Here is an 8,632-nt window from a genome sequence, read left to right on the forward strand (position 1 = left end):
GGCTGTTTAGGTGTCTAACCAATAGCAGTGGCTTGAAAGGAACGCAGTGAATTGAGCTGACTTATAAAAGGAGGGAAGAGTGCAGTAGAAGCCAAGGTCTTGGGTAGGGGTTACCAGGTCCCGCTCAACCAATATGTACATGTATTATTAATTACAGTTCCCAGGGGAAGTACCTGCCCTGGAGCATTGTAAAGCCCTTGTTCCCTTTCACTTCTTATAGCCAACACTTCTTACGCGTTCAGAGTTTTAGATTGTTTAGTTTCCGGAGGGTGAGGAGATTAAACACCATATGATCCCATCACAGGGCAGTCTGCGCAGTGTGCTTGCCTCTTGCCTTTTTCAGCAAAAATTCCCATTGCTCCTGAGAACCCGTGTGCGCCCCGGTGTACAGGCTGCTGGCCGCTCACAGGAGAGCCGGTAGAGAGTTAAGCTCAAAAAAGGTAAGGTCTCCTCATCAACAATGAATGTATTTTCCCCTCCCGCACAACCTGCCTTGTTTGTTTAGTGGGGTTGCCATTTAAAGATGCAGATGGAGTGTTACAAAGTTCTACTAGGCTCGCGAAAAATGATATTTTTTTCGTACGCGCCTAGCTGTATATCACAGTCCGCCTGCAATTGCATGATCATCTCTGAGCGCCACTGGGGTGTTTTATTCGCTTTGTAATGCGTGGTCCCCTTTTGCCTGAAAACGAAGTTAAGGATTCCTGAGCCTGTTCACGCCAACTCCTTTTTTCTTTTTCCGTGCTGCATTTCTCTGATTATTAAAACAGGACCCACATAGTGCAACCCTCCCTTTGCTCCATGCTTAATATGCTTCTCCCCCAGCGGCTAATGATCCAGGCCGCACAGAGCAAGACGATTTAAAGGAAGAAAATAGGCAGTGATCTGCCAAGGACAGGATTCTGCTCCCATTCAGTATAGCAAGAGCTGGAGCAGGTCCTGTATCCATAAGGATAAACTTCGTGTGGAAGTGGTTTTTGGTAGTTTAGGTTGATGTTTAGGCTCTGTTCCCTTTAGGAGCTCGATCCTTGAATCTTATTTGAGCATTTGAATTTTGCCTTTGGACTAGATGCAGGATCGGCCCCCTAGTGTGTAACAAACCTAGTTTAATGGTCTGTCCTAGTTCAGAGAATTTCTAACTGCCTAAGGAAAGGGTAGTTTCTTCCTCTCTGAAATAGGGCTAGCTCCTTCCCCCTCGGAAGTCAATCGGAACAAACTCTTCCAGCAGGTAACTCCTTAATCAGAGCATTGATCTGAGTTTTTCCTTCTTCCATTGATTTTTCTGGGGGGAGTGAGAGGAATTTATTTATTTTAAATTTCAAACCAGTTTAGACAATCGGCAATAATTGCATAAAACACTCCACTTTGTCCAGGTCATTTTTACTTTAATCCCTGAATTAAAAATATATACAATGTACATAAACGACGAGGAAGCTGCATATTTATTTAAAACAATCAAAATGACATTTCCTCTAAATCAGCCAAATGCACAGAGAAATCTGAACGATCCTACACTTCTGGACTCGGATAATTGTGGAGTAAACAGCGGGTCTCTAGGCCTGACCCCAAACCCATGAGTCAATGGGAGTCTTGCTGTAGACTTCAGTGGGCTGTGGCGGATGAGGGCAAATAGCAAAGGAAAGTGGGTCGCATTGAAGTGATGAGGCACTGAGGAATTGACAAGAGATTCCGAATTTGCTGTGCACTTTGAAACCATCAGCAGTTACTACTTTGCTTTGGCTATTTTAGCCTAGTACAGAACAGTGCTCTTCTCCTGCATCTTTCTGTCCGGTGACTAGTAAATGGACAGGCAGTGAATCGTTTTTACCCGTCAGTTGTTTTGTTTTTATAGTTAACAAATGAACCGTCTCACTCAAACTGGACACATTTGAAATTTCACCTAAATAATTTTTTTCTTCTTTTTAAAATCAAATATCCCCCTCCCCCGAAAGCTCCTAATGTTAACTCACACGGGAGGCTATGCAGTTTATGTATTACATCCAAAAGGCAGCGTACATTCTGACCTTCCTTGAAAATTCATCTCTAACCCACTCCCTGTGCTTAAATTTCGCGGGGGCGAGAGAAGGGGCTCTGAGATGAGGTCATGTAAAAATGTAAAGATAAGTGCCTCTACGGGATGGTCTGCAGGCACTGGAAAACTCCTCACACTGTTAACTTGATACTTCTGGCATCTCCTCAGGTGAAACAGTAACGATTATTTCATTGCTTTTATTAAATGACTAGTTGGGTCATACAGAGAAGTATGTGTTATTGCTCATAATACTTTTCTTTGACTTTATACAAACATTTTTCTTTAAAAAATAAACGGAAAAACTATATAGTACTTAAGGGTTTTCACGTTTGACGAACCCAATCAAGAGAAACCATGGTTTTCATAGTCTCTTTAATCCCCAATCCCGGCATATATGAGCCGTATCCTGAATGAGACAATACCACATTATAAAGATGATGTAGGCTGGGATTACACGTTTGCAGTATTCCTCTTAGGTATGAGTAGGTGTAGCGTGACAAAACCTCTGCCTAGGGAAGTAACCGGGTTTTAAAACTGTAATACTTCATCATTAACATTTGTTTCGTGTTTTTAAAATATAAAAGGCCAAAGTAGCCATCAGCAGTGGTTGAGCCGGACCCTGCAGTCCTAACTCGCGCAAAACTCTTCGGACTGCAGGATCGGGCCCTGAAATTGCAAGAAAAAAGCCTTTGGGGGAGCAGTTAAAGACGTTTAAGAAGCGCCTCAAGGCTACATTAAGGGTGATCAAGATTAGTCCAACCCCCCATCCCCTATTACACAAAACCAGCCCCGCCTCCTACCTCAAATCTTTCTCTGCGGCCAATATGTTGTGGTAGGCAATGCTCAGTGAAGCGAATGGAAAGTCTCATTGACATCAAAGGGGAGGGATCCGGCCCTTACTGCAATTACTGCGTTAGCAGAGAAACACTTCAGGACGTGCTCACTGGGCAGGTCAGGTCTTTTTAACTCGTGGCATCTGCTTTCCAAGGGGGGAAGAAAATGACCACGCGCACGAGTGATATTTAAGGCCAGCTCCTAATCACCTAGCGAGAGTCGTGACAATGTAACTTCGTACTAAGGGTTTCGCACATTGAACGCGTGTCCATGGCGGCTAACAGCACATTTCCGATCAGACGCAAAGGTAAGAGATTATGGGAAGCCTTCTTTATACAGCGGCATATTTCAGCTTGAACAATATAGACAATTCCCTTCTTACGCTTCCCAAAGCATCCAGAAACTAACTAACCTAGAGCGAAACTCCTTAAACTGGAAAATACAGAGAGCGCATAGCTCCAAAAGAAGTGACCAGCTTGAATTTCACAGGAAAAAAAACCCCACAGGGTTTTACAAAATCCATAAAACCCGAATATAAAACAAACATGTCTGTCTTCCACCTCTTAAAATTAAGGATAAAATCTAGACCCTTTCACACCAAAAAACAAAACAACCTTGTTTTGTGTTGATATACTGCTATTGCTCTCAGTTGGGTGAAATACTATGAAAAATACATCCATTCTCTCTTTAAAATCATGAAATCTTGTATTGTAAAGGCAGCAGAAGAGTAAGGTATGTTTGAGGCTTGCATGTTATTTGAGGGGCTTCCAACTATTTTTTTTTCTTGAATTCAGGAGTCAAGATTTTATCCCTATCCTTCAATGGAGTCTGAAGCTGAGGGCTGTGATCCTCCTCTTTCCTTTGGCATATGCCGGAGGGGGCCCTGAATATTTTTCTGTTGTAACATGGACTCACAGTAAGAAAGAGGCTGAGAACCACTGCTTTAATTCATAGGCATCAGCTCTCATTTTGGATAGGCACTAAGGATTACCTAATAGTACACAATACATTCTTGGCAAGATTCTTCTCTCACTTAACTCCATATAAAACCTCAGTCATGCACTCAGATCTGCACAGGTGTGGAACTGATAAATGAAATTGTTTTCAATTGTTCACTTTATTAATGTAACTTCTGTTCACCATTCACTACACTTGCCTATACTGTAACTTCTGTTCCATATTGTAATTCAAACCCCATTTTAAAACACTCACTTCATTTTGTAAAAGCTTCCTCCAACCTTCATTTTTGCAAACCCTGCTGTAATCTTATTAGTTTAGTTTAGATGTGTGAATGAGGTATGTATGAATGATGGAATCAACCTCCAGCCCCAGCCTGTCCTGATGAGATAAAGTTCAAATACCAACGGCTGAAGACCTAGACAACAGCCCTAAACAAAGTAAGAAGCATCCACCCTAAAAAGAAAAGGACAACAGAACAACAGAAGGAAGATCAAAGCCAGGTCCAAGGCTGAAAGTCATGCCTACAATTGATGGGTGATCAATCTAAACCCAGAGGCAGCGTGACACAGCAAGACCTATAGACTTTGAATCCAAACTAAAAGCCTATAAAAAAGAAGGGTGAGATGGGTAACATTCTGCTGCCAACATGGAAGAACATTGGTGCCTGCCCAACAGAGATCCAGCTCAGCCTTGTGCCCAGCTTTCCTGGCCAGTTAGCTGCCACAAGCTACGAACCCAAGCTGCAAAATCAAGCCATGAACTTAAGCTATCTTCAGGACTGGTAACTATGCAGCAGCTGCAGAACACCTGATGAATGTGTGTGTGTGTGTGTGTATAGGTATTAGGTGTTATAATGTGAATGTGTGTGTGTGTGTATAGGTAATAGGTATAATGTGTGTGTATAAGAATTAAGATATTAGTTATTAGTCATAAATTGTTATCATAATAAATGTGGCATCTTTGCCTTGTCCCCTTTAATAAGATCCTGCTCGTTTTTACTGGTCTAATATAATTGGTACAACACAGGGAATGCCCACATGGAGCCCTCCCCACTCCCCATTGGAGTCAATGAGACTCTGAGTGTAGGTGGCCATGCTAGTATATCTGATTGGAGTGAGACCTAAATTGGGAATTACTCCAGAAGTCATTGCAACTAAATTGGTATAAGTGAGAGTGAAATGTGAGTGACATCAGACTCAAGCCCTGGGTGTTTATTTCTCTGCAAGAGACTGCTGCAGTTTGCAACAATTCACTCCCAAGTTTCAGCCCCCTTCAAGAGGACAGTGGATTGGTGATTCTCTTCTCTCAGGTCAGTTTCTGGCAGGCTGTCTGATTTATGACTTATGCTCCATCTGAGTAGCCATTTACACCTCTCACTTCTCTCTCACTATCATGTATTTGTAAGCTGTTACACTTCTATTTTTTATCTATTTCTTATATAAAGTCCTCCAGTTGCTTCTAGTCTGGTATGTACATACAAATAAAACAGAGAGCAAGTCCAACTCTGTTGGACCCAATTACTTCACAAATTACTTCCTCTGGACCAGAGGCATCATTTCTGGCAGAGCTGTCAAGAAGTATGAACAAAGGCCTGCTCCCAGTAAATTCACTGGATATTCTGCATAGGGGAGTGGGCCTGTACTTTCAGCTATATGAAAGTCTGTGGTTTGGACTCTGTATCTGTCACTATAGAGCAGTAAGAAAACTGTCCTGTATAAATATTTCAAGCAATGTACTAAAATATATATATTTTGATTGCTTTAAAAACACCTTCTATTGTTTTGCAAAGGAAAAATTTCCTTGTGGGCCAAATTCTGTTGTCTTAACTCAAGGAAACTGGAGACCCTACTAGTTTAACATTGAATCCTTGCCTGGATATCTTCTTGTGCAAATCCAACACTATTTTTGGTGACTTCTTTCTAGCCCAGTGAGCAAGTAATGCTAATTGACTGTATCTTTTACAAATTTAAGATACAGATGTTTTTTAATTAAATCTAAGATGATTGTAAGCCTCTGAAAATAATTGATTCTGTTTTATTACTAAATTTTGCACGAGACAGAGGCTTATCTAATTTGAAAGCAGTTTGTATAGCTCAAAGTTCTTCATTCAGGGCCGGGTTGGATTAATACTACTTGTTAATAATGTGCATCACAGCAATGTGTCATTGAGACCAAAACAGAAAAGGGTTCTCAAAACACAACAGGTCTGCCCTTGCTCAGTGGGAGCTTTGCTGCTCTCTTCAATGGGAGGAGTATCTGGCCTCAAATGAGTATTTATTCCACCTGCTATATTGGCTTGAGATTTCCTAGCCTAACTTTGGCCTTGTCTACACTACAGAGTTGCAGCGCTGGTGAGGGGGCTACAGCGCTGCAACTTAGGATGTGTACACACTTGCACAGCACGGAGAGCGCTGCAACTCCCTGTTTGCAGCGCTGGCTGTACACCCGGTTGAGCCTCGGGTGTAGAGGATCCAGCGCTAGCGCTGGTCAGCAAGTGTAGACACCCACCAGCGTTTTTATTGACCTCCGTGGCATAAGCAGGTATCCCAGCATACCTTAGAAGCCTCTCTGGTAATCATGCAAACTCCACTGCCCTGGGCTCACCTGACCCCTCCTTTAAATGCCCCGGGAATTTTAAAAAATCCCCTTCCTGTTTGCTCAGCCAGGTGTGGAGTGCAATTAAGCAATCAATCACTCAGCGACCATGCCTCCACGCACCAAACGAGCCCCAGCATGGACCAATGCAGAGCTGCAGGACCTCATAAGTGTTTGGGGAGAGGAGGCTGTGCAAGCACAGCTGCGCTCCAGAAGGAGAAATTATGATACCTATGGGCAGATATCGCAGTCCTTGATGAGAAGGGGCCATGAACGGGACGCGTTGCAGTGAAGGGTCAAAATTAAAGAGCTGAGGAGTGCTTACTGCAAAGCTTGTGAGGGAAATTGCCGCTCAGGAGCTGCCCCCACGACCTGCCGTTTTTACCAGGAGCTGGATGCCATACTTGGGTGTGACCCCACTGCCAATCCTAGGAGCACGATGGAGAGTTCAGAGCAGGGAGAAGTGGGGGAGGTTGTAAAGGACGGCGACAGTGAGGCTACTGGCGTGGAGGGAGACACCCCGGAGTCCCAGTACACATGCAGCCAGGAGCTCTTCTCAAGCCAGGAGGAGGCTAGCCAGTCGCAGCAGCTGGAACTTGATGGTGAGGAAGAAGCTGAGGATCGTGCTCGGGGTAAGTAGATTTTTATGTTTTGGGAGAGGAGGGTTTTGGTTATGGCTGCCTGCATGCATGCCTAAACGTGGAATAGCCCACTAATTTGCTCTATCACATCTCTGTAATCTGCCTCGGTAATCTCTTGAAAAGTTGCAGCAAGAGCGTTTGCAAGTTGCTTTCTCAAGTTGATCGGGAGAGCCACCGTGGTCCCTGTCCCGGTCAAGCTAACTCGTCCGATCCACTGTGCAGCGAGGGGTGGGGGGACCATGGCTGCACACAGGCAAGCTGCATAGGGGCCAGGGCGGTATCCACATTCCTGTAGAAGACCCTCCCTCTCTTCCCAGGTAACACGCAGCAGTGATATGTCTGGCAGTAGGAAACCCTGTTGAGAGTTTAGGGATACTTGAGTGCAGGTCGCCAGGTTCGCGTTTCCCCAGCCCATGGCGCTCTGTTGTTAACCCCCCCGCCAGCACGTAGCCAGCCACGCGGTGTGCTCCGGTGTTCCCCACCCCCCCTCCCAGCACGTAAGCATCCACGCGGTGTGCTCCGGTGTTATGCACCCCCCCCAAGCAGGCATCCAGCACTGCGGTGCGCTTCTGTGTTCCCCACCCCCCCTCCAAGCAGGCATCCAGCACTGCGGTGCGCTCTGGTGTTCCCCACCCCCCCTCCAAGCAGGCATCCAGCACCGCGGTGCGCTCCGGTGTTCCCCACCCCCCCTCCAAGCAGGCATCCAGCACCGCGGTGCGCTCCGGTGTTCCCCACCCCCCCTCCAAGCAGGCATCCAGCACCGCGGTGTGCTCCTGTATTCCCCACCCCCCCTCCAAGCAGGCATCCAGCACCGCGGTGTGCTCCTGTGTTCCCCACCCCCCCTCCAAGCAGGCATCCAGCACCGCGGTGTGCTCCTGTGTTCCCCACCCCCCCCTCCAAGCAGGCATCCAGCACCGCGGTGTGCTCCTGTGTTCCCCACCCCACCTCCAAGCAGGCACCAGCACCGCGGTGCTTCCCCCTCCCTCACCAGCAGGACGGCGTGAACGCGGACCAAAGAACACCCCCCCCCCGAGCAGCTCACCACCTTCCTGTTCACTACCGTCCCCTCTTCAGGACACCAGCTACCTCCTGTACCCATTGCTGATAAACCCCAGTGACCCATTGGTCAATTCCCACTCCCAAGGGGAAATCGGGGCAAAACCACTCACCCCATTGCTCGCCATGACTTAGCTTGCCTGCTCTCTCTGTGTTATGTGAGGTATGTGAGAAGGATGCTACCAAAAGTCTAAAAAGTCCTTCAGCGTGTGATAATAAACAATGTAGCCTCTGTGTATTACATGGTTCTATCTCTCATTTTTCTAGTGACCTTAACTACTGCAGCCGGATCACCAGCCTCACGTAGGTTGCAGAACTTGAGACGGAATCCTAGAAAATCAAAAGAGGAATTGATCAAATCTGTTATGAGCCACTACAACAGAGAAAGTAGGAAGACACAGGAATGGAGAGAGAAGACGTATGAATGGAGAGAGAGTGTACATGAATGGCGAAAGAGTGTACATGAATGGAGGCAAACAGAAAGCAGGAGAAAGGAATTGACTGCCAAAAAAAC

The sequence above is a fragment of the Gopherus flavomarginatus genome, chromosome 3, assembly GCF_025201925.1.
Source record: "Gopherus flavomarginatus isolate rGopFla2 chromosome 3, rGopFla2.mat.asm, whole genome shotgun sequence".
NCBI lineage: Eukaryota > Metazoa > Chordata > Testudines > Testudinidae > Gopherus > Gopherus flavomarginatus.